The 27,886-nt window shown below is 35.4% G+C and overlaps 1 long non-coding RNA gene across 1 annotated transcript in view; it reads left to right on the top strand.

Annotated features, from left to right (window-relative positions):
• Window positions 1-621: 621 nt before the first annotated feature.
• LOC120889306 (uncharacterized) overlaps window positions 622-27,886 on the top strand; it is a 32,651-nt gene continuing 5,386 nt past the window's right edge. Inside the window, exons 1-2 of the long non-coding RNA XR_013424950.1 lie at window positions 622-1,989; window positions 20,653-20,811. This is a non-coding gene — a long non-coding RNA (uncharacterized LOC120889306). The remainder of the gene's footprint in view (window positions 1,990-20,652; window positions 20,812-27,886) is intronic.

The raw sequence follows: 27,886 nt of genomic DNA on the forward strand, positions 1-27,886 counted from the left end.
AGGGAGGGTAAGTATATTTTTTTGCCAACATAAAAGCAGACAAATTCAAATGAGTGGTTGGCAAATATTTTCTCCCACTCTGTTGATAGTTGTTTTATTTGCTATTAAGAAGCTTTTTAGTTTGATGGAATCAAACTAAATTTTTACAAATGAATTTTTCCTAGTTTTGCTTATATTGACTGTACTTTTGGGTTTATATTAAAAAAACTGCATTGCCCAGTTTTTGTCATGGAGCTTTTTCTCTGTGTTTTCTTCTAATGGTTTTTAGAGTTTCTAGTCTTATATTTAAGTCATTTTTCCATTTTGAGTTGATTTTTGCTTAGGGTGTGAGATGAAAATCCAATTTTATTTCACTGCATGTGTATATCCAGTTTTCCCAACACAGTTCACTGAAGCAACTGTTCTTTCCCCATTGTGTGTTTTTGGTGCCTTTGTTGAAAATCTTTTCACCATAAATGCCTGGGTTTATTTCTGAGCTCTCCATCCTGTTCTATTTGTCAGTGTGTCTGTTTTTATGCCAGAACCATGCTGTTTTCATTACAATAGCCAAATTCACTGAAAATGGAACATTTCCCAATCTTAAGAACATTTTTGAGGTTTTAGATTGGCATATCTGCCATGTATCAACTCTATTCCTTCCTTGTCTTTGCCTCTACTCCAGTCATGCCTCAGTTATAACCATGCTTGGGATGAATCTTCATGGAAATAGGAAAGCATTCAGTAGAGTATAATCCAAGAACAGCTAAGACCTGGAGTTCAGAGAAAGGGTTGATAAACATCAGCTAAGTTCATAGAAGCAGCCCTTAAACTCCAAGAAAAGGCCCTATTGTTTTATGTAAATGTTCATGGCAAGACGGGTCTTGCGAGCTGAAGGAATTGGGTACACCAAAATCATATGACAGTAGTATATAAGAAAAAAGATGAAAAAAGGACAAATTTGCACTAATATCTTTTTTGATGGAGATGAATGTCTAAAAGTACATTTTTATATCCCATTTTTGGGGGAAATACATAGTACAGAGTAGTATATTCCCAGGAATCTGTAAGGGTTCTTTATTTCTTTGCCCTCTCTGATCTTAACTCCAATATAGGGTGTTCACTGAACAAAAGAAACAAAACACAACAATAAGAAAATGATCTCCATCTTAAAGCAATTGGTTTTTAATTTTGCTAAAGTATGTTCTACTTTCCTTTATCTCTTTATCTTCCTTTGAGTTCAGTTCTTTTCTTCATCCGTCTATACAGAAAGGAAGTGAGCCACAAGACTGAAAGCAAAAGGGTACAGATATAAGTACAGTAGGTCTTAGAATGCCTAATGAAAAGAGAAACCATCTTTGGAAACAAGATAGAAGATAGTTCACTGGATGCCCTGCATGCTGAGGAGGTTCTGTGTTATAGTGCTCAATCTATCCCATTCCCAAAACCTCAAAATATGAACTTAACTGGATATAAGATTTTTGCAGATGCAATTAGCTGAGTCATAATAGATTAGAATCAGTCCTAAATTCCACATGACTGATAGTCTAATTAAAAGAAGAGCTACAGATATGGACATGGACAGAATAAAGATGGCCGAGTGAAGACAGGCAGATATTGGAGGGATGCATATACAAACCAAACAACGCTAAGATTTTAAAGCAATCATCCACAGCCAGAAGAGGCAAACAGGAGTTCTTCTCTAGAGCATTCACAAGGAAGTATGATACTGGCAGGCACCTTCATCTAAGAATTCTTGTCTCCAGAACTCTGAGGGAATAAATTTCTTTAAAGTCACTTATTTTGTGGTACTTTGTTACAGCAACCCTAAGAAGTTGATCCACTGGGAAAGGTGTGAGATATGAACTTTTATCTTCAGAATTTAAAGAAATGCAAAGTAAACAACTCTTCGGGATAGGTAGAAAACCCAAAAGCATGAACAGGGGATGGTAAATCCTCACAACAAAAGCCTTGAACTACATTGGACTCAAAGTCAGAGACACATAAACAAAGGTAAGGGCAAATTACTTTTGAAAAGAAAATGGTTGTAATATGAAGAAAGACACAGAAATAATATTCTGAAAACATAAATACCTCATGATTACAAGAAGTAGGCTTTCTTTTCAAAACTTATGTAAATAATAAAATGCAATACATTTTTAGCCTAAGTCGTGAGCACAGACGAGAAACACTGTTAAACCTATTGTTAGTAAGATGCCTAAGGAGGCACATACTGCTACCAAAGTGTAGTCCATGGATCAGCATTGATCCTCAAGCTCTTTGCTTCTTATCTAAATGAGTGACTGGTAAACTTGTATATTTGGGCAAATAATCTGTTCCATTCCTGTGATTGAGTCTCGTGTCTTCTGAGTTGCACACTAATCATGAAAAATAGAATCATGTTTCAACAAGTAATATTTAAAAGTCAGTTTCTCAACTATAACCCACAAGTGAATAAAAATATTAAAACTGTAAGCATTTATGTATTGTCAATGTTCATTACTTATATAATCATTTTATTGTAAATTAAATTTTATTTTTAATTTATAGTTCAACATGATTAACTAAATTAGGAAAATGATATTTGCATTATTAAATCTTAACTCTCAAGTTTTCATTTACTTCTTAAGAAAAACATCTTCTCTGAATGAAATGATGAGGATGAAAGTGATTCCAAACAAAAACTGATAGCATTTGGATTTTCACCCAGATATATGATATCTCATGCATTGCATTAAATTTTATAGTCATGAAGAAATGCATTAAATATATGTTCTTTTTCCAGTATACAAGGTAATATAAAGGCAAGACAATCTTCAAAACTTGAAGGGATATGTTCTTCCAAGTCTCAGTGGCTTTCAACAAACATTTATTTTTAAAAATATACTTTATTTAGATTCACAGCAATATTGATCAGAAGATATAGAGAATTCCCATCTGCCACCTTCCACACATGTTTAGCCTCCCCCATTATCAATGTCTCTCTCTAGATTGGCACATTCATTACATCAGTGAACCTATATTGCCACATCATCATCCAAAGCCTATAATTTACTTTAGGGTTCACTTGATGGTGTGCATCCTAGGGGCTTAGACAAATGTATGATGACATGGATCTACCAATGTAGTATCTCATATCAGTTTTACTGTCCCCAAAATCTCTGTATCCTGCCTATTTGTACCTCACTTCCCCTTAACTCCTAGTAGCAATTAATCTTTTTTACTTTCTCTATAGCTTTCCTTTCCTAGAATGTCATAGTTGGAAATATACAGTGCATGGGTTTTTTAGATTGGCTTCTATCTCTAGGTAATGTACATTGGAATTTCCCCCAAGTTCCTTCATGGTTTGATGCTCATTTGTTTGTAGCACCAAATGATATTCCATTGTCCAGATATGCAACATTGTTTCAGCCATTCACCTACTAAAGGACATCTTGGTTACTTGAAAAAATTGATAATTATTAATGTATTTAAATATCCATGTGAGGGCATTTGGTGTAGATATGTTTTATTTGGGTAAATACCAAAGAACATGACTGTTGGATTGTATGATGAAACTATGTTTAGTTTTGTAAAAAAAAAAAAAAACTGTCATTAACATAGAACATTTAGTAATTTAGTTAGCTTTTGACTTCTTTTTTTTAAAAAATATTTATTTATTTTTTTAGTTTCCAGTGGACACAACATCTTTGTATGTGGTGCTGAGGATCGAACCCGGGCCACACACATGCCAGGCAAGCGTGCTACCGCTTGAGCCACATCCCCAACCGAGCTTTTGACTTCTTTTATCAGAGATTTTTAGTTTTTTTCACACAAATATTCTCTCTCTCTCTCTCTCTCTCTCTCTCTCTCTCTCTCTCTCTCTCTCTCTCTCTCACACACACACACACACACACACACACACCACATACACATAGTATAATTTATACCAAAGTATTTTTTCTTCTAGTGTAAATGATATTGTTTTCCATTTCAAATTTCACATGTTCATTATGGGTACATAAGAAAATGATCAACTTTTGTATACTAACCCTGTATCCTGAACCTTTCTATATTTGCTTTTTAGTTTCAGTTTATTGTCTATTCTCTGGGATTTCCAAAGGAAGGCCCTAACTCTCTTCAATCCTCTGAGATCTGAGAGAGGTGAGGAAGCTACATAAGAAAAGTTTGAACCTTTCAGATGTTTGTTCATGAGGATTAGGGAAGGAACCCATCTACATACTATAAAAATATAATATCACGCAGCAGGTGCTCATCTAGAATGTGCAGCAAGTTATCCAGAAAATCTACCAAAGATAATTGATTAAGGTGGCTTCACTGGACAGCAGGTTTCAATGTAGATTTAAAAGCCTGATATTGAAAGAAGATGCCACTAGAACTTAAATAGGTAGGGAGAAGTCAATTCTGGTCTTCAAAGCTTCAAAGAACAAGCTGATTATCTTCTTAGGAGCTAAGAAAGATAAAAATGTTGAAGAAAGTTCCAATGTGGTTAAATGCATTGGAACTTTCTTCAAAATTGTAGTCAATCCTTTCAAACTCTGCCATGTAGCTTTATCAGCTATGTTTATGTACTATTCTAAATCTTTTGTCATTTCAGTAGTATTCACTGCATCTTTACCAGGAAAGGAGTCTATCTTAAGAAACCACTTTCTCTGCTCATCCATAAGAAGCAGCCCTTATTCATTCAAGTTTTATCATGAAATTGTAGCAACTCTGAATTCTAATCCTCTTGCTATCTCCTCCACATAATGCAGATACTTTTTCCACTCACTGAAATCTAGAACCCCTGAAAGTCATCCATGAAGGCTATAATCAACTTCTTGCAAACTCCTGAATTGGTATTTCAACCTCCTCCCTTGAATCATAAAAGTTTTTAATGATATCTAGAATGATAAATTCTTTCCAGAACAGGCTTTTAATTCAAATTTTCCTGATCCACCAGAGAAATCACTGTCTATAGCAGCTATGACTGTAGTCTTATGTAATGTATTTCTTAAATAATAAGACTTGAGAGTTGAAATTACTCCTTGATCTATGGACTAGAATGGAAGCTGTGTGAGAAGGCATGAAAACAATATTAATGTCATTATCTGTCCACATCAGAGTTCTTGAGTGACAAAATGTATTGCCAGTGAACAGTGATATTTCAAAAGAAATCTATTTTCCTGGGTAGCAGGTCTCAACAATGGGCTTAAAATATTTAGTAAACCATGTTTTTCAACAGCTGTGCCATTACACAAATTTTGCTTTCCCATTTGTAGAATATAGCAGCATATATTTAGTATAACTGTTAGGGGTCCTAGAAGTTTAGAATGGTAAGTTATCATCGGCTTCAACTCAATGTCACCAACTTTCTTAGCTCCTAAAAATAAAATAAACTACTCAACTGTCTCAGATATTTGGGGATGAATGCTTTGCTTTATTTTCTTCCTTCAGTATCCTGCAAGATCCTCTTTAACTTGCCTCCCTAAACATGACTTGTCCATTTGACAACCATAATTAGAAAAATTGGACAAATAAGGTGGGTTCTCATTTTTATATTCTGACTTGGTAAACCAAACTGCCAACTTAGCAAAGCCCACTTTTGGACTTAATGCTTTTACCATAGGGACCTAATGATTAAATATCTATCCTTCTATTTAAATTAACATTTCCATATGTGCTCTCCATGATAGATATTTCTGCCTTCTTTTACACTTGATAACATTTTCACCATTTTATGATTTTTGCTTCCTCCTTATTTTTTCCTTGCCAATAATTCATCAAACTTGTTTTAGATCTGATATCATACATTTATTATAATATTTATCTCAATTTAAAGTGTGGTACTTGAGCATAACTTTTATAGCTCTTTTTTATGTATGCTCTAAAGGATATTTGAGCCATGTGTCAATGATCTTCTTTTCTCTTGTACTTCTCAACATAGTACTGAAGGCATGCCCTATGTTTCATGCACATTTATGGGATGAACACACGGCAGTCCCCAAGAATCCTCCAGTATTCATTGATGCCTTCTCACAGTCTGGCTTCTTATTCCCAGCCCTTCCTATAACTTTGTATTCTATATTTTATATTAACAGTGTGAATATCCATGGTCTGGTTTGCTACTGATAAAACAGTTAATACATAAATGATGATTACCATCTCCCATATACCATTGTAAAAATTTCACAACTATTAACTACTTTTTATAGCAACTCTAGTAATAATACCTTATGGAGTAGATATTATTATTCCTAGTTTGCATTTGAGGAAATGTTAATATATGGATACTGGGTCTTTGGGGGTATAAATGTGAAGATTAATTTTAAAAGCTAAACAATAGATAAATATAGACATAAGAAAAGATCTGATCCTATTCTAGCTATTAAGCAATTAAGATGGAAGGTATTGCTTCTGAGGATTTTTCTTATAGTAATTGATAAAGTCCTTAAACGAGTAACCCAAAGGAGCCAAAACATTATTATAAATCATCACTTAGCGGGTTTGTACATCAGATAAAAATGAAGCTCCCGTCCTGTCTACCCATGTGGAGCTCTCCATGAAGCTTAAGCATTATCTTTCATGTTGCTTTACTCGTTCGTTCTGCTGTTGCCACAGCAACTAAAGGATTCTATTCCACTGCTCTTGCAGATAATTTACAAATATGGTTTTTGGAATAAAGGCAATGAATCACACTTTTAAAAAACAAAGGTTGTCAATATAGAGAGCTATTATTTGTAAGTTTAATAAGACTCAATCCTTTTTTTCTTAGAAAAAAAACATGTCCATTGTAAGCATCATGTCCTATATAATATTGGAAGTGGACAACATCCTATATAAAATTGAAATCAGAAAAATCAAGTTTTCATTAATTTCTAAGGAATCCATGTATTTATATAGACCATGAATATACTTAACTATATTAGTAAGGGTTCTCCAGAAAGACAAAACCAAAAGGAGATGAGATTAGATAGATAGATAGATAGATAGATAGATAGATAGATAGATAGATAATAGATAGATAGATACGGATAAAAGGGACTTTATTAGGGAAATTGGCTCCTAACATATGGAGGCCTGGAAACCCCATGATAGGGCATCTGTAAACTGGACAACTGGACACACCAGTAGTATGGCTTTCTAAAACCAAATTGCTCCGAATCAGGGAAGTTGATAATTAATTCATGGTATAAGGCCAAAGGCCTAAGAACCTGAAGTTCTAATGTATAAGGGCATGAGAAGTGTGTCCCAGCTCCAAAGGAAAAAGCATATTCACTTTTCCTCTACCTTTTTTTTTTTAATCCATGCTCGTAGCTGATTGGATGTTTCCTCCTACTACGGAGGAATGCCAAACTCACATGCCAAGCTTCAATAGAAATATCCTCACATGAACAAACAGAAATTATGCCTTACCAACTTTATAGCTATCCCTCAATCCAAGCAAGTGGACATAAAATTAATCACCACATTAGTTATAACTGATCTATATTTCTCTAATCTTGAAAGGACAATACCCCTCTGAAAGTTTGCCTTTATACTCTCATGTTCTATGTTTCAAGAAAAAAAAAGAGTATGCTATTCTTTCTGCCTTCACTTAACCATTTTTTGGAAAGATTTTCTAATACATCAGTAAATTCTAAAATTGAAGCAAGTGACAACTGGGACACTGCTATCTTAATTAGGGCTATTTTGGTTGAAAATGACAAAAATATGATCCAAGTTTGATTAAGCAAAAGGAAATGTATTACAATTGGCCTTGAATAGTTCATAGAATCCAAAAGGTAAAAACATGGTAGGGTGAGAAGAACAAATCTAGTGAGGATCTCAAACAATGCCTGGTTGGATCTATCACTTATCTCCATTGTCTTTGCTCTTTGGTTACCTGCATCTTTCTCCCTAAAGACCAATTATAGTGAAGCAATGCAAACATGTGTAATGATGGCATAAGAATTTTACCTCTATAGTCTAAGCCAGTACAGAGATATTGGGCTCTTTATCCAACATGCTTAAATAAACAAAAACAAAATTTAAAAAAATGGGAAGAGAGTATTTATTTACTGGCCCAGTTTGAGTCAGATGCTATTCAAAGAACAGTCAGCACCTGACCAGGAGTCAGGGTCATATAGCAACTTATTTATCAGCAGTATGATTGCTCATTTTCTGCTTTTCAAAAATTATCCTTCCCCTGGTTCCCTGAATGCCATTTTCCCTCTGTTTTCTCTGTCTCTCTGGATACTTGATACAGTATTTTTCTCAACTCTATGCACACTCGCTTCCATAGTGGACCCAGCCAGGATCCTGTTACTAGCATATAATTTACATGCTTCATTTAAAGTTTTTTTCTCTGTTTCAGATCTCTTCTTTTTCTATACTTCATAAGAAGTATACTTATACTTCATATACTTTTCTGTCTTCAATTCAGTAACTAATACATATTTTAAATGTGATTTTTCAGTGATCTCATTCTTTGTATACTTCTTGAACATCTTTCTCTTCCCAAAGCCTTTTCTATCTTAGTTAAACCAACATCACTTTATGTTTTCAATTATTTAAGATAAAAACATTCTTGGGGTTTTCTTTGATTCTACTTTTCCTTCCATATCTCTCATACAATCTGTTATGATTTTGATATAAGGTATCCCCCAAAAGCTCATGAGTGAGACAATGCAAGAAATTTTAAAAGTGAAATGATTGGGTAGTGAGAGACTTAAACTAACAGTGCACTTAACTTATCAGTTAATCCACCGATAAAGATTAACTGGACATAATTGTAGGCAGCTAAGGTTTGGCTGGAGGAGACGAATGTCCTGGGCCATACCCTTAGTTTTATATTTTGTCCATGTTGAAGGTGAGCATTTGTCTGTCTGACTATCTGACTCTCTTTCTCTCTTTCCTCCCTGGTACTATGTCCTGAGCTACTTTCCTGTTCCATGATCTTCCTTCATGATGTTCTGTCTCATCTTGGGCTCAGAGGAATAGAGTTGAGACCTCTGAAATCATGAGCCAAATAAACTTTCACTCCTCTAAAATTGTTCTTTTCAAGACTTTTGGTCACAGTGATGAAAAAGCTGACTAAGACACAATCCATAATAAATATTCAAAATATTTTAATCTAACTTGTTATGCTCTCCACTGAGGCACCCTAAAGAGATAAGAAATTATCATTTCTTACTAAGATAATTGTAATAGTCTCTCAAATGGTTATTCTCATTTAGCCCTTGCCCTCTTGCAGTTTATTTTTAGTAGCAGTTAGAGTGATTTCTTTAAAGCATGAATCTGGTCTTGTCTCTCCTTTTCAAAAACTCTTCAATAGACTTCTCATCTCAAAATGATATGGTTCAGATGCATGTCCCCCAGAGGTTCATATATTAAAGGCTTGTTCCCTAGTGTGGTGCTTTTGGCAGGTGCTGTGAACCTATAGGAAGTGGATCTTATGGGAGGTACTTAGGTCTGTGGAAGCATGCCCTTAAAAGAGTTTGTGGGACCTTACTGACATATTCTCTCTCTCGCTCTCTCTCTCCCTCCCTCCCTCCCTCCCTCTCTCTCTCTCTCCCTTTCAAATATAAAGAAGAAAAATTATTTCTGCTCTGTTTCCTGGATTGAGGTATGGCACATTCTTCCACCTTGACATCCAGCTCTTGCCACAGGCCCAAATTAATGGGATTACCCAATCTTGTACTTGAAACTTCAGCACTGTGATCCAAAATAAACCTGCCTTTATAAGTTTCCTGTCTCTAGTATTTCATTATAGTGATTCTAAACTGAAAAACATACCAAATAAAAACCAAGCCACTGAAAATTGTTCTTTCCTCCACCAGAACACTATTCTCTCAGATGGTTATTCGTTTGCCCCTGGCAATTCTTTCTTCTTTACCCAGCTATAATGTCTCTCATGAAATTGATTGCCTCTGATGGTCTATATTTACTGTTTATTGCCTTTCCTCTCACTAAAAAGAAAGTTCCCTAAAGACAGATTTGTTCTACTTATAGATTATTGGCATCAAAACCAGTGGTAATAAGAAGTAAATATTCAATAAATAATATTGGTTAGTGATTAACTTGGTAGCTCTTTTTCACCCAGAACACTTTGAAGACTAGAGAAACTAAGTTTTCCATAAAATCACCAGAAAAGGGGACTGAGAAGATAAAACCATGTTTGCCAACTTCCAGTTGATATGGTGGGTTAAACAGGTATTTATTGCTTTTCCTTCCTCCTAAAATTATATTAAAGGTCTTTTTAAATGGAGTAAAAAAGAAAACTGTAGGGTCACTGGCAAAAAGAAATTTCAACAATTTTTGAAAGAAATAAAAACATATTAGGAAAACATTAACTGGTGAATGAAAGAGATGGAAACTGTAGCTTCAACTGTACATAGATAAGGGGAATGAACTTCAGAGAGACTTAAAATTCAGAGACTGGAATGAGAATAATAAGAAGTTGAACTTATATGAAGGGACTAAAGGTTTGTAGTTTCTCTGAAAGAATTACCTACATCCATTAAATTTAGCTCAGAAAGCTGCAAAGAGAAAGAGGGTAGGTATCTTGGATGTATCCAGAGATAAACTCTTTCTCATTTTGACAATTAGGGTCCCTGCAGTTTTAGACAGAATCCAGCTGTCTAAAAGCCCATTTAAAGTAAAATTTTCTGAGAGAGAGAAAGAGAGAGAGAGAGAGAGAGAGAGAGAGAGAGAGAGAGAGAGAGAGAGAGAGAGAGAGAGAGAAATTTCAAAATACCAAGGATTAAAGACAAGATATCTGAAAAATTTTAAGGATGGAAAACTAGTTAAGCAATAAAGGAAAAAAAATCAGACAGGCCTAAGAAGTTTCATTTATATCATAGATGAATGAACACAGTGGAGTGATGTTTTCAATGACTGAAGCAAAAGTATTTCTGCTCTAGAATCCTAAATATAGCCAGGATAACATTCAATGGTAGTGACAGAATCTTGTCATAATCAATTAAGAAAATTAATGTTCCTGTCCTTAGACATCCCATAAAGATCTTGCTTAACAAAATAATGGTATCAACTAAGAAAAATAACAAAAAATTGGGTAACAATTTTGAATTGAAGAACAGAAAATCATGAGTGATGTATGGCATCCTGTAGTGCAAGAACTCAAGCCTGGAGTAGGATGGAAGCTATGGAGGATGGCTTTTGAGGAAAATAAATAATAAGACTCAACTAAATAAACTCTACTATGGAGAGCTTGAGAAAACAGTCTATACAATACAGACACAAAATCTTTAGATCAATCCTCACCCCATTACCAAAGCAAAGTACATTAATATTAGAGAAAAAGATTAAGCAATAAGGAAAAGATGACTCAAAGCACTGATATCTAGACATCAAACAGTAACTTAGGTGGTCAAATTGGATCAATATCAAAATAAACACAATATTGAACCACCATTTTTTGATAATTACAGTCAGTTTCACATCATGATTGATTTCTGAAGCACATCAAGAGTCCATTCCCTGAGGAAATTGGAATCTGGTAGAGAATCATAAGATAATAAGATAGTGCACAAGAGATAATAGCATTTGTTAGGAGAATTGAGAGAAGAGCGAATCCATATGCAATACAGCCTGACCTATATCCACAGCAGCAGGCAGACTTTCAGAGCTGGGAAGACTTCCCTAGCAGACCAATGCTCATGAACTAAGCAAGCCTCTCAATTGCACTTCTTAATTAATCTACAGCAGTACAGACTCTGAATAAAAAAAAAAATCCCTGAGTAAGGTTTGATACACATTTGGTCTTGTCATCAGAAGTAACATCTTTCCTATTATAAGTCTCACTTTTCTCTGAATGTTAGGTTTAACTGCTTTAGCAACCACATTTCCACTGCCAGGGTTGTCATCAATCAAATTACTGGAGAAGTTTTGAAGAAGAGCAGGAGTTTAGGGTTTATCTTGTGTAATCTGCCAGTTTGGATTCCTATAAGGAACAAAGAACTGGCATTTTGGGTTTGGCCTTCCCTGGCATAGCAGCTCTCTAGTTCTAGTCTTTTAGAAAATGTTACTGTCCCTCTGTTCTTTTTATTTGATACAGACTGATTATCCTACTTTTTGTATTTTCCTTCCCCAAGCTGGCTCTCGAGAGGAAACATACCTCCAGTTGTCTCAAGCATCTAGCAATCTTTCATTTTCATTCTCTTGTTTATTATTCCTTCTTCTTTTGTCTCATCCCTTCAACTATCTTTGCCTTGTTCTTCTTTTTTCTACTTAGCTTGTTGTCCATTTATTTGTGAAGTCATTCAGCAATATTACACACAGTTACAGGAAGGAGAAATAAGAAAAGAAATAAACCATTTTTCTAAAAGTCTTCACTATCTGATAAACCTTTAAATGGACATTGTAGTAGAAGATGTAAGCTTCAATCAAGGTATGATAGAGAAAATATTTTGGCAATTAATGAGACTTGACATCAAGATGGGGAAAATAGACCTTGCTGAGTAAAGTTTTGCAGAGGAAGTACACAGTGAGTGGGGAAACAAATAACCCAGTCAATAAATGGGCAAAGGAATTGAACAGACACTTCATAGAAGAAGAAGCACAAATGGAAAAAAATATTTAAAAATGTTCAAAATCTCTTGCAAATTAGAGAAATTCAAAGCAAAACTGCATTGAGATTTCATCTCACTCCAGTGAGAGTGGTGGCAATTATCAAGAATACAAGTAACAATAAATGTTGGCAAGGATGTGGGGGAAAAGTACACTCATACATTGCTGATGGGACTGCAAATTGGTGCAACCACTCTGGAAAGCAGTATGGAGATTCCTTAGAAAACTTGGAAATGGACCACCATTTGACCCAGTTATCCCTCTCCTTGACTTATACTTAAAGGAATTATAATCAGCATACTTCAGTGATGCAACCACATCAATCTTTTTAGCAACTCAATTCACAATAGCCAAACTATGGAACCAATGTAGGTGTCCTTCAAAAGATGAATATTATAAAGAAAATGTGGTATATATACACAATAGAATATTACCCAATCATAAAGAAGAATGAAATTATAGCATTAGCTGGTAAATGGATGGATCTGGAGATTATCATGCTAAGTGAGATAAGCCAGTCCCCCCAAACCAAAGGTTGAATGTTCTTTCTGATATGTAGATGTTAACCTGTAACAAGGGAGGGTAGGGAGGTGAAGTATAGAAGTCTCTTGGATTAGACAAAGAGAAATGAAGAGAAGGGATGGGAGATGAGAACAGGAAAGACAGTAGAATGAATCAGACATAACTTTCCTATGCTCATGTATGAATACATGACCAGTGTAACTTCATATCATATACAACTACAAGAGGGTGATGGGTTGTACTCCATGCATGTATAATATGTCAAAATTCACCCTACAGTCATGCATATTTAAAAACAATAGGTAAAAATAAAAATAAACACTATTCCTCAAAAAAAAAAAAAAACTTAAACTAAACCAGGGAGTGGGGTAAGTAGGAAATGGTCCCTAGGTGAATTTGACCTTACAGAATGAACCAAGTGTTTGTGAGATTCTTCCTACTGGCAGTTCCTTCTAGTCTTGTTTGATTCTGCTCTCCTGAAGATACTCAGTGAATTCCATCAGTACTTCCACTGCTCCTGGTGGAGTATTCAAAGGAATTCTTCTGGGTAGTTCTTGAATTGAGTAGCTCACATTGACTCCCATTGAACCCCCTCCCCCATTCATCATTCTCTGCTTCCAGGATTTATCAGGGGTACCAATATTATCTCCAAATGTGAACTCTGGTGAAATTTGTTAACTTATCTTTTGCAAATATTAAACAGATTATTGCAATGACAGATATTAAGGGGAACTGTTTATACCTGTATTTTGAGATACTCAAATAATAGTCTTTGAGGGCAGCTTACCAATTGCATTAAAGGAAGTCATTTGGAAACTTCTTTACTGCTTTCAGAAACAGGAGAATTGAACTTCTCTTTTGCAGCCAACTCTCTTCAGCCACACACACACAAATGAAGGTTTACTAACACCCTTTCTCCCAAGAACACTATCTCCTGTGAGCCGTGCCAAGAGCTGAAAGCATCAAGCCTGCCCTTGCACTGTGAGAACACAGCTCTCTCCCAGGGTTTGCCCAGATGCTCATTAAAATCCAATGAGTACCCCCACAAGGATGTGTTGTTTGGGCCAACATCATAGCTTTTGGAAAGGAAAGAATTTCAACTTGGTGTGGGAAGATGGACAAAGTCAAGCACCATGGTAACTGGGTCAAATTAACTCTTTAAACAGAAGCTGCTCACAAATGAATGGATGTTGATGATCATACCCTGTAAGACATTACAATTTAACTTGCTTCTGCCTTCTGTGATTTTTGCTATTCTCCAAACTCCACAGCATTCATTTTTTTCTCCATATTCATTACATATTTGGGCCTCTTAAAATCTACTCCCTTACTCTTACCCTTCTGCCCCTATTCCTATCACTAATTGATGTTTTTCTCCTATTAGTTTGACCTCTTCAGAATATCTTAAAGACCTGTTCAACACGCTTACTTCTTTCATAACCTCTGGATCCATAAACTATAGCCATTTCTACCCCTGTATAACACTCTTGTGGGGGATGGGATAGGGAGTAAGCCACATGCCTAATAGTCTTGTCAAAAAAAATATATATATTATCACCATAATTCTCTCTTATTGAGCACAGTACAAATCAGGGAGAGATGAGTATAAATGAGAAGCCTAAAAATAGTTCCCATTTTTAAGGAGCTTTAAATCCATTCGGCTGTCACAAAGAATACTTTTATTAAGCTTCACTGTGTGAGAAAAATGCTTATTTCTCCTAAATAATTGGTGTGTTTTCTTTTGGCAGATATTGGAAATTATAGTATTTAGACTTGTTCTCTTGTTTTCTCTTGTTGCCAGAATGCCTAGCACCGAATGCAATGCTCACAGACTGTAATTACATAAACTTTAATTGCTTCTTTTTCTTTGCATGGCCTTGACTTTATATGCTTATTACAAATGGATAGATATTATTGCAAGGCTAAACCCTTCTTAAGCTTTTTTAGAGTGACATAGGATTTAAATAATGAGACAAAAATTTTTTTAGCCCTGACTCAGATAAAAATATAAAAGAAATGTCCATCAGATTTGTACATAAGAGGCTAGTAAAGATCATTCTAGTATTTTGTATGATGCTGGGTAGCTAGGAAACTGATTCCTGAGAATTTCAGGCAACTGTCTCCATGAGAACAGTGATTAGAATGGGAAGGTAGTGATATAGTGGATGACAGGCTTGGGTCATAGAGTTGAGTGAAGTAAAATCTGAGTTCTCTGGTCCAGTGGTAAATTCTTAAGGGAAAGAGGATGAGATTGTGAATACTTGCTACGAGTAAAACATTTTGGGAAAAAAAGATGTGTTTTTAATAATTACTTTAAGGACTTGTTCTTTTACAATGCAGTTAAAGCTCTTATGGTCATACTTTCGTATATTTTTTTTTATAGTGCATTCTGATATCAAGAAGCCTGCTTGGCTTTGTGATGTTAACAATACCTAGATTCAGAATGAAAAGAAGACTTGGCAGGCTAGGGAGACTGGTTAGCACTGACACGGGGAATATTAGCAAGAAAAACAACACATTGTAGTTTAGGTTCAATATCCAATTGCAAAATCACAGATTGAGGTAGACATATGAAAGAAGTAGAGGTTTTCATTAACAGATGATTTAAAGTGTGATGTGTTTAAAGAACAGTTACTTCTAGGCAAAATGCTACAAGGGTAGCATGGAAAACAAACAGGTGGTAGTCAGGGTGAACTACCATCAGTTCTGAACACCAAAAAATAAGCACAGTATTATTTTGTTGATGAACTACAGGGAGCATTTCATGACCAAGTGGGAGAGCAATTAGAATGATGTTATACGAGGAATCATTAAGCAACTGTAGGACAAAAAAATGGGTGGAAGGTAAGATCACTATTTTCAGATATTTCAAGAGAAACAGCTTGGCTTTAGGAAAAGAACATATGATGTCAAGGCACAGAAACTGCGATCAGATCTATATGATCTGCCACCCACTTGCCATCTAACCAGTGTTTTCACAACAATGGCCCTAGGCTCCATGGTAAATGGAGACAAAGGTCCCTGTGCAGCATATGGTGATTAGGAGGTTCTCATCAAGGGTGATTTTCTTCCTATAATAAAAACATGAAAAAGCATTGTACATATTCTCTACAGTCTTGAAGGGGTAGGTTAAAAGCCAATACAGTATGTAGGACCCAGAAAGAAACAGACTTTGGCCTAGTAAAAAAATAATAATAATAAAATAAAATATATACTTTATTTTTTTTCCAATATATAAAATGAATTGTTATATTATCTGATATACTTAGAAGGTTAAAAAAAATTAGTAGCCATTTTACTTATCTGGTAAAATATTCTGATAGACATATAGATCTAAGGAAATGAAATTCCCCACAAAATTCTAGGAACTGTAAGAAAAGCACAGGTGTACATGAGAAAGGAAACAATCGTAGTATTGGTTCAATGATGAAAGATATTTTTACAAATGCTGAGCAGTTATTTAACACAATGAGTTGGAAAGTTGGAAGAAATACTCAAGTACCAAAATAGGAAGTCAACTGATAATGAAAAACAGATAAAAGTAGCAATATAAGCTTACAGTTATGCATAGAAATAGGTAGATAATCAAAAGAAGAGCCCAGTTAAAAGTGTTAAATGTGGTTGTCCCTGAGAAATGTGACTGGCAGGTGAACAGGGAGAAAAGACTACCATTTATTCATTATGACTTTGAGTACTGTTTTATTTTTTAAATTTATTTATTTATTTATGTCAGTATGGACTCTTGTACTTCTGTTTTTTTTTTTTCCCTTTGGTGCTGAGGATGGAACCCAGGGCCTCACTCATGTTAGGCAAGTGCTCCACCCCTGAGCTATGCTTTAGGAAAAGAAGATGGGCTTTCTCAGCAGGTGCTTTTGCTTCCCAACTTTGGAAATATTCAAACCTAAACTTTCTGAGCCCAGTGTAAACTAAGAAATTGGTGACCTAAGGCAGTTCCTCTTGGGAGACTTTCGGCAACAAGGAATTTGGGGGGTCTTCTCTTAGAAATTAGAGACGAAGAAGAGGCAGAAGTGAGCAGGTGGAAACAGAAGTTAGTAAATGGCAGAAGAAAGAATATGTATCAATAAGGAAACAGAGCACCCTTGAAATAAAATAATTTGAGGAATGTTTTTCAAAGTTTCCATTTAAAAAGTCAAGTGAGGAATAATCACAGCCCAATATTAGCAATGGAAAAAAATACCCTAAATCTGAAAAGGCAGCGGGACGTAAGGGGGTCACCTTGAGAAGAAGGAGAACTAGAAGGTCACCTTGAACTGTTCAGGGAGGTGAACTGCTCTGGAGACCGGGAAGAGACTCTCTGGCCTCACTCTTCTCCTTCCTTCCCATTCCTAGGGCTCCCCATTGGCCAGAGACAGGAGAAAAGGGAGCAAGAGAGCATATTGGTGTTTACCAAATGGGTCTATTCTGGGGAGTGGGAGGCAGAGGAGAAAGGTAGGCCTTATTACTTAAAGATATAGCCTTAAACAAAATAGTGTAATTAATCTGTTTTCCATGCCTCCCAAAATTCCTTTGTAAAGGCAATCTAATCAGAAACTAAGAATTAAATTTCTCTTGACAAAAGCAAAATCCTTCTTTCTTCTCTCCTTTACTTTCTCCCCTTGAATTATTCCCTATGATTTATTGTATTACTGTTTTCCTAGTATTTCTGTGGCTGGATAAGCAGATGGGCCACCTCAGTTGCTCATAAGAGCTTATCATTTCAACCACTTTCACAGGTCAAGTACTTATGAAAAGAAAAATAGATATTCTTCATAAGTCCTTTACTTTTATTTCTTTTCTTTATAAATCTCCCTTTAGGATTTTGACTCCCAGGAGCAGATAAGAAAGGCTGAGTTGACCCTGACCTTTATGTGTAGCTGTGAACTCTGGGGTATCACCTCTGTTCCCTAGTCTCCATCTGAGTTGTACCACCCTAATTGGAATTGATTTATTCCCAGAAACTTTATGCACACATTGAAAGCAATTACTTCTGAATATGAGAGCTATAAATTTTCTGGAGGAAAAAATAATTTTCTCCAATAAGACAATATGGTTCATGTACTTGCATTGTATGCAAGAGTCTCCCAAATGGGCTGAGTGACCTATAGGAAATTCTTATATGTGTTATCTAGAAGAGTTTTTTTTTTTTACCTTCATTTTAATTATCAAAAAATGTGTCAGTTAATCCTCAGTAATTTAAGTAATCACCTTACAACAGAGCACTGCTTTGCAATCTTAGCTTCCCCATTTGTCTTTAAAACTGAATTTGCCAAGCAACATTTGCTACATAGGTAATGAAGTTATCAGTATTTTCCACATTTAAAAAATGCATTAAATGAACCTCATTTGTCTACATACTTCTTACTCTAAGAGTTGCAATAAATGAGAAAAGAAGTAGTTTCTGCACCTGATTTCAGGAATGATTAGATTGTGCATTAATTCATTCAAGTATTTACTTGGCCAAGAATAGGGTTGGAGGTGTGGATATAGAAATAAATTTTGATTTTGCATTCTATTGTGAGAATGGGAAAAAGAATGAAAAAATATGCAACTCAGTTAATAAGATAATAAAGGCACATAACCAAGAAAACATGAGTTAGTGATACTCAGATTTCAGTGGAGCCAAAGGGCAACTTTTTTTTTTTTTTTTATCACAGGAGAACCTTAAAGAGGTATTTAGTGACATTATAATAAACCTTGCTTTTTTGGCTGGCTCACTGGTAGAATTTAGTTGTGTTGAGTCTGATTACCATCAACCAGCAATGAATCTCAAGTTGCTAATTGCCATTTTGTAAACCATGCTAATGTGACCAGGCATTCATTGTTTTTATTAGTCCAATTGAAATAAAAACAAGAAAACTGATTAAATGTAGAAAAAGACCTAGGCTACATTTCTCAAATATTAATTCCAGTGTCTGCTGTTTGTTTTAACATATCAACATCATCAGTCACATTCAATTAACATTTTAATTATACTGAATTTTTAGTTTACATATAATTTGTAATTTTGATTTCTACTTGATAACTGTATAAGAGCTCTAAGAACTAGAGGTTCTTGAAATTACTTTCCTTAATAATAAATATTAATAAAATGTTTATAACATTCACTGTGGTTAAGATTACAGGAAAATATTTTGTAGAGTGAGAAAAGAATTAAATTTTACAAACTTTTGGAAAGGCAATCTTACAAATATGTTGAAATTCAAAAGTTTCACCTTTTTTAGAAAACTATTCACCAGAAATAACAGCATCTTCATATGTAGATTTATACATGATAATGATCATTGCAGTATTTCTATTAATGCCGCAAAAAACTAAAAAAAAATTTTTCATACATCATATTCAGCAATCTATAAAATAATAATCACATGATAATCAACCAAACTTTATCCCAAGATTTAACATTCACAGCTTTTTCTATCTTTTGTGTTAACTTTAATCTCCAGACCAAGGGAGAATTTTCCAATGTAAAGTTACTCTCCCCATCTCATCCCATTTTTAATACAGCACTGTATGGAAGAAAGTCAATATATATAGTCTGATTTGAGAATTTCCCCTCCTTGAAGATGGAAAATCTATAAAAACTATTTGGAATTCTTCTTTATGCATAGCAAATTTATCTGTTTGCCTTTGTCAATCTATCTGTTTATTCATATCTGCATGACTCATGGATATTTATTTAGTGTGCTAGGTTATAGCTCCTTACTAGATTGCTTATGTTGATGCTCAAATTGTTTCAATTTCAATAAATTTGGCCATTTAGCAATCTTTTAGTTGGCTTTTGTATGCCTCTGACATACTTCCATTGATGTGAGGTATGGCATTTTTGGAGGAGAAGAGAAACACTTCCTCACTTTCTGGCATGCTACTTCAATCCTACCTGGTACTAAAATCAGTCATTTTTCCAAGAAGGCCTGGTTCTCTTTTTGCAGAATGATATTAGAAACCAAGATCTGAATGCTATGTGCTCAATAATTTTTAAAACCGTAAAAGTGTTCCGAGATTAAAAGATTGTTGAACTTCCAGTCTCCAGTAACTGGTGCAAGATTCATTTAAAACTTGTGGATAATTACCCAATAGATGCATGTATGGGAGAACGCCGTGCATTGAAAAGAGCAAAAGGCCAACTTGTTTTGAGTCAGAGATGTATGACTTATAACAACTCACCTCCTTTTCTAATTAGTTCTTCAAACTCAAACTAAACAAATGAGCTTCACTTCTTTGTAATTCTCCCAAAGCATAAGGAAATCTTGTAAAAAATATGCAGCAACTATATATACTTGGGTTTAAAATAAAATACTCTGTCTTAATGATATCTCACAGGCCACAGTAATTATTTGCTCCAGCACTGCACTTTAAAACACATTATATCATTTTATTCTTACAGCAATACTATAAGGTTTGTATTACTCTTATGTCCATTTTAGAGATAAGGAGACTGAGACTCAAATGGCTTAATTTAACAACTGTAAACTTTCTAATAGTGTGACAGACATATATTTGGTTCTATGGTTAATATAATTGGGTTAATGTTATTTTCTTTATCTTTTTTTTCCTATTGGGTAAACAAACAATTATTAAAAAGAAAACTTTTGGCCTGTCTTACAGGCCACGGAGTTGCTTGCAGATCTTACGTATGCCAGGGAGTCTCAAAAGAGTCGAGTGCTCTGTGGAGCTTAGTGAGCCTGCTGGCTAGAAGCCATTCAGTTCTTGCCAAAGTTAAAGTGGTCTATGTAAATACCCTTCCAGAGCTGGTACAACAAAAATGTAAGTAACAACAACAATCATCAAACGTTAAAAAAAAAAAAAAACTTTTGATAGTACTTGAGATTTTACCCTGTTATAAGCAGGGTATTAAATGTGTAAAATTCATCATCTTATTTCATTGTCACAACAAATTTGCGGGATCTTAACTGGTACATTTTTTTAGGTGAGAAAACTAAAGCTCAAAGTGATTAATTTTATTTTTCAACGTGATGCAAATTATAAGTGGCAGAGCTAGTGTTTGAAGCCAACCCTGTGTGATTCCAAGCTCATTTTCTCAACCATTAGAGGAGAGAACAACAATTGCAGGCAAGTGGAGACTGCTATGGGCATTTTTCAGTACTTGGTAACAGCAGCAAGCTTCCATTAAGTTCCAGGGTTGCAAATATTCATAAAATGCAAATGACAAGTAGGCTTGTGAGAGCTGTCGAAAGGTAACTGGTGAAGGCTTCAAGTTAAAAGTCCGAATACTGATCAACTGTGAACAGATCTGATTAGGATTTGAGGCACTATTCACAAAAGTTTTAGAACAAGGATAAAGAAATCATCTGGCACAAGAAAGGGGATCAACTTATGACATAGAAATAGGATAAACTATGGGAATTTAGGTACCACTGTGGCAAATATGTGTTCTCTGCTGTTCCTAAAAATGTGTCTTCATTTTTATGTGGAAAAGAGATTAGATTTGAAAATTGAACTATACTCTTTTATTTATACTGTGAACATATGTATTTTTAAAATTCTTCTTAAAAAAAAAAGACAAGGCAAGTTCACACATTTTTCTGGATGTGTCTGTGAGAGTGTTTGGAAAAAATTAATATTCAAATAGGTTAAATCAGATTGTCTCACCTAATAAGGGCAGGCCTCATACAATCAATTGAGGAACTGAAGAGATCAAAAAAGTTGAACAAAAGGGAGCTCCTACAGCCTGACTGCTTTCAGCTGGGATATCAGTCTTTTCTTGCCTTTGGCTCTTGACTGCCACATTGAGACTGAAACATCACTGTAGGGATTCTGACCATATACAGGGAAGCATTCCTCTGGTGAGCAAACTCCTAGAGGGTAACTGAAACTCTGTTTCCCACCATAGAATGCCCCGAAGTTTCTCCCAGGAACTAGTAAGATAACTAATATATGTGCTATGTTTAGCTGCTGTGGCAATGCTGCTAGATTCTTATCAGCTTCAACCTTGATCTCAGGCACACAGCTCCTGGGAATAAAGGAACTCTCCTGTTAGACAACCACAATGTTTCACTGAACCTAAATCTCTTCACATAACAGTAACTTTATATAATGGACTTTCTTGAGAGCTATATTAAACTCCTAACATTGCACATTGCAATTGAAAATGTAACTGAGGAATAAGCTGCATAATGTTGCTAAGTCTGCAACTTGCCTAGTAACACAATGAACAATATGTACTAATGATGTCAATGACCTTAAGTAACCTATGGACATAAATAAAACTGGCAGCTTGGCCATTCTGCCATTCTACCACTTTTCCTGCCTCTGCATCTTGTCTCTGTGTCTCCTTTTATTTTCCTTACACATCACTATTGGTTCTTCTGGTTTTCTGGTCTTCAGACCCAAACTGGGGATTATAACATTATCTCTCTAGTGTCTCTAGCTTGCCAACAATTATTCTTGAAATTTGTCAGTATCCATTATGGTGTGAGCCAGTAAGTATGCATGCGTGTGTGTGTGTGTGTGTGTGTGTGTGTGTGTGTGTGTGTGTGTGTAACAAAATATATATGATATATAGTATTTATCTGTTAGGGTTCTGGGATTGACTGACCTCAACTGGGAACTTTTCATACATACATTTTTTATTTTTTAGGTAGTGGTGCTGGGGATTGAACCCAGGGCCTTGTGCATGTAATGCAAGTACTCTATCAACTGAGCAACATCCCCAGCCCACTTCATAATACACAAACACACACACATATGTATGTATGTATGTATGTATATATATTCCTGTGTCTTTGAAGAACCCTGACTAATACAAACTCCAATAAACAAAGGGTGGAAGCCGTGTTCTCTCTTTTCGAAACTGTTTCAGTTTAGGGATCATAGAATATAGCAGAAATAACCCTGTATAGTTTTAGAGATTAGGTCATAAAAGATAATAAAATTCTATCTGCTGGCATCTCTTGAGACATTTGCCTTGGGAGCTCTGAGTTGCCATGAAAGAAGTGCATCTCCCTTGAAGCCTGCATGCTGTGCAGACCCTGTGGAGAGATCATATAAACGTAGAGGAATGTGTTCCAGGAGCTGCAGTTATTTCAGCCTTCAGCTGTTCCACCCTCAGGCTATTGAATCTTTCTAGTCCAGCCACCAGACATGTAAGTGAGGAAGATTTTCAATGACTTCAGTCCCAGGTCCCACATGAGACCTCCTGAGAGAAAGTGCCTAGTTGGAGTCAGTCAATCCCCCCTACTATGAGCGATACTAAGTTATTTCTATTTCATGGAAATAGTATGGAGTTTATTGCACAGCCATAAAAAACCAAAGTATGTGTACATATAGAAAGAAAACTATACAGAGCAGAGAGCTATAAACCTAAGCATATAGAAGCATAAGGATGCAATTATGTAAGCTTCATTAGCATCATTAAGATACAGTGTAATAATCATCAGAAACCAAAGTAAATTGTGAGATACACTGTATTAGTAGTCATGGTTCTCCAGAAGAATAGAACCAACAGGAGAGAGAGAGAGAGAGAGAGAGAGAGAGAGAGAGAGAGAGAGAGAGAGAGAGAGAGAGAGGATTTTATATATAGATAGCTATGATTATAAAAAAGGATATTTATTAGATTGGCTTAAAAAAAAAAAACAGAAGCTGGATAGTCCCACAATGGTTGTCTGCATGCTGAAGAGCTGGAGGAACCACTAACTGCTCAGTTTAAGAAGCCATAATCTTAGAACAAGAGGTATCAATGATGCAGCCCCAATCTGGAACCAAAGACTTGTAAACTACTTGGAGAGTCAATGGTCAGAGTATGCTTTGAAAGAGTGAAGCAACTGGGGTTTGATGTTCTCAGGTGATCGAAGTAGCAATTGAAGCCCCCACTTAAGAATAATCAAGCTTGCACCTTGCTGCTGCTTCCTTGTTATTTCAACTTTTGTCCCATCCAGACCTCAACCTATTGGACTGTGCTGCCCAAACTTAGGCTGGGTTTCCACCTTGGTTGGCTGTTCCACATGACAATCATTCCCAGAAACACCCTCATTGATATGCTCAGAAGCCCCTTGATTTCAGGCATCTCATAATCCAATCAAATTGACAATTCAGATTGACCATGACATAAGCCTTTCCATGATTATTTCAAAAATATGCAGCCAAAAACTGTTTTATACAACTTTTAAGTACCTCACCTACCTCTAATATATAAATGAGTATAATTGTTGACATTTAGGACATTTAGGAAGGATTGTGCATAAAACATTTTTGGACAAAGATGCACCATGTTTACACAACTCTACTCCTCTTCCCACCATCAATCAACATTCTTCTCAAGTCCAATTCAAGAAACTCCAATAGAATGATTTAGAGAACCTGGTAACTTACTGTAGTCTGAGAAATCTAGAGGATGAAAGATGGGCTGGTTAGTAGCTTCAGTGGTGGAATGAAAAGACCTTGACCCAAGGACAAAATTGAACTGTACTATGCAAAGGACATTGATTTCCAGTGGACTGGAGTTAGGCTAAGTTGGAACTAATAGATCTACCCTACAGATATTTTTAATTATTTCTAGAGGATTAACTGAATGAGTGACAGTGAGTTTAGAGTAAGCTAAGCAGTGCAAGAAGGGAAGAGGGATAAATATGCACCTAGAGGAAAATATATCACTGATAAAGTAGAAAGTACAGTTGAAGGTTCCCAGGAGTTTCTGAATGATCCACAGGCCTGTGTGGGAGTCTATTTCATTTATCTGCTTGGCTCAGAGTTCTTCAAGTTATCTTAATATGACAATAGTCAACTAGGCAATGCTCCCCACACCCACACACACTTCTGCCCAAACTCTCTGGTCTCTCTTACAGCCCAATAGCAATGAAGGAATTTGGTTAGCCAAATAAGGCAGAAGATAGAGATCTACCTTGCCCCCACTCTTATTGGAAAATAATACAGAAGATCTTATCACAGGTACAGAAAGCAATTTTAATAATTTGAAATTTTGAATATTAAATGAGATTAGCTATTTCGCAATTGCACTGCATGTGGCAAGCATTGCCATAAGTTCTGGAATTAGGACTGTGAACAAAACAAAAGTTCTGTCCTCATGCAATTTGCATTCTAATGGATAGATTCAGACAATAAGTAAAGGAATAAGTCACACTTATGGTATACCAGATGGTGACATGTGCCATGGAAAATGCAGCAGTCTCGTCCACATCCTACATCAGCAGAAGAAATGGGGTTTCCCTCGGTGGAATGGGCTGGCTGAGAAATAAACACTAAGAAAAATAGAATGGCAAAAAAACAGAGAACCCAGAAAGCAGTTTTAAAAGCGGGGGCAAAATTAATGGCAAAATTAAGCCTGCACCTGCTTTAGAGTGGTCTTCACCAAAAAAGGTTAATAGTGGGCTTTCAGTTCCTAATGGGTTACACCCATCTCCAGAGCTACTATGAGGATCTTTCTAGCAGAGCATAGATAAAGATTGTATGCATTGGGCTGTCTATTGGAGTGGGAGAGCCACAAATAGTTCCTAAGGCCAAACCTAAATCTCCCTGGCTTCATGCTGAGAGAAGATCCTTATGTATTTAACAGATGGCTTCCCACACAGCAGGGATCTGTATAAGGAGGGTTAAATGTGGGTCGAGTAAGTCATCATGAAAGCCCTCACTGAGAAGATATCACTTTCTATTGATTTTTTTCTCTTGAGTTTACTTATAAAGCAGTTGAAAGGTTTTTTATTAACTTTTTATTTATATATGACAGAAGAATGCAGTACAATTCTTCTTACACCTGTAGAGCAAAATTTTTCATATCTCTGGTGGTATACAAAGTATATTCACACAAATTTGTGTCTTCATATACGTGCTTGAATAATAATGCCCATCACATTCCACCATCATTTCTAACCCCATGCTTCCCCCTTCCACCCCACCCCTCTGCTCTATCATATTACTTTGGACAGAAATGTGTGTGGGTGTGGGGAGCATTGCCTAGTTGACTATTGTCATATTAAGATAACTCTAGAGTTTGTCTATTCCTCCCATGCTCCCCCTCCCTATCCCTCTATGAATCAGTCTCAGAGAAAACATTGGGCATTTGTTTCTGGGGGATTGGCTAACTTCACTTAGCATTATCTTCTCTAACTCCATCCATTTACCTGCAAATGCCATAATTTTATTCTCTTTTATTGCTGAGTAATATTCCATTGTGTATATATGCCACATTTTTAAATCCATTCATCTATTGAAGGGCATCTAGGTTGGTTTTACAGTTTAGCTATTGTGAATTGTACTGCTATAAACATTGATGTGGCTGCGTCCCTGTAGTATGCTGTTTTTAAGTCCCTTGGGTATAGACCAAGGAGAGAGATAGCTGGGTGGTTCCATTCCTAATTTTCCAAGAAATCTCCATACTGCTTTCCACCTTGGCTGCACAAATTTGCTGTCCCACTCAGCTCCATAAGGCAAGAGATGTTTTGTTTTGTTGTTGTTTACTTGTTTTAATTTTAAAAACATCTGCTATTAAGGGTATAATGGCATAGGATCCTGCCCATTTGTCCCAGGTGAAGTGAAAGAGTACATGTAGAAAACACAGATGTACTTTGCAATTGAATCCCAGATAGAACAGACATCACCTGCATCCATTGCATGAAATCACCTATCCACGTGTAAATAGAAGTAAGATTAACAGTGCATCCACAGAATAGTGGTAAATATGAATTTTGGTGATCCTTGTGAGTCTTGGGCCCACAGATCATTCTCTGGTTTTAATGGAAGCAAACAGACAATGAAAATTGAATATTGGAACACTAGTTGAGCTAGCTAGGTTGTTAAATTTCTTTCAGCTATGGTGCCTGATAAAACTGTTTGTAAAATGTGGTATGTAATTATGCTCAAGTACTAGAATTGGAGACAAAACATTAATAGCATTTTGATTCGTTAGACTATTATGAATGACTTTTTATCTTGTATTCCATTTTTATTAATTCTTCCTTTTATGTAATGAAAAGACAGAATTTATTTTAAGATAAAATTAAAGACTTGCTTAAATAAATGTTTGCTATATTTCTATGAAATGTCATCAAAGTTTCATGTTAAACTAAAAATATAATTTAGCAAAGACTGTGTTCTAAAGATTCATATTCATTGGACAATTTATCATGCAGCAAAAGGGCATTTGTAATATTGGGTGTATATAAGGAATTAATTAGAGAATTGCAAACATACCCAATATTGTATTTTGCTCTGTTTTAATATCAGATTGTTGGAAGATATCATTTATTTCAGGGAAAATAACAAAAGCATTAGAAATTGAAATGAAAACTGAATCCACAGAGCATAGATATAAAGGAACACAAAATTTTATTTTGAGTGGTGTAGACATTTCTTATACACCCTTTCCTAGTATTGAATCATCTTTTTTTTTCCAATATTGATAATTTACCTAGTAAGTCTCACTAACAAAGTTCCATTTAGCCAAAAGTCCCCCAGGATTTAAAATGCAGAATATTCTTTTAGATAACAAGACAATCCCTATGAAAGACACCCTTAATAGATTAAAACTGTAGATGGAGCGATGTAAGAATAATTGTCATCAGCAGTTTGGATTTCTTAAAAAGTTATCATTTATAACTTTTTCTTATTTGCTTATTTGATTACCTTTCCTAATAATTTATAGAAATTATTTTTACATTTCAGGTACTTGGTTTTTTAAAATCATATGTGCACCAAATATAATGTCATTTTGATTTTATGGTTTCTGTCTTTACAGTACCTTCTGTCATAACAAAATTTTTATCTAAATTCGTTAAAAAAGTCATATGTATAGTTTTCTAAGTTTATAGAATTGCTGTTCATATTTGGTTCTTAAAATAATCATTAGATTTTTGTATACAACATGAGA

This window comes from Ictidomys tridecemlineatus, chromosome 8, assembly GCF_052094955.1.
Source record: "Ictidomys tridecemlineatus isolate mIctTri1 chromosome 8, mIctTri1.hap1, whole genome shotgun sequence".
Lineage (NCBI taxonomy): Eukaryota > Metazoa > Chordata > Mammalia > Rodentia > Sciuridae > Ictidomys > Ictidomys tridecemlineatus.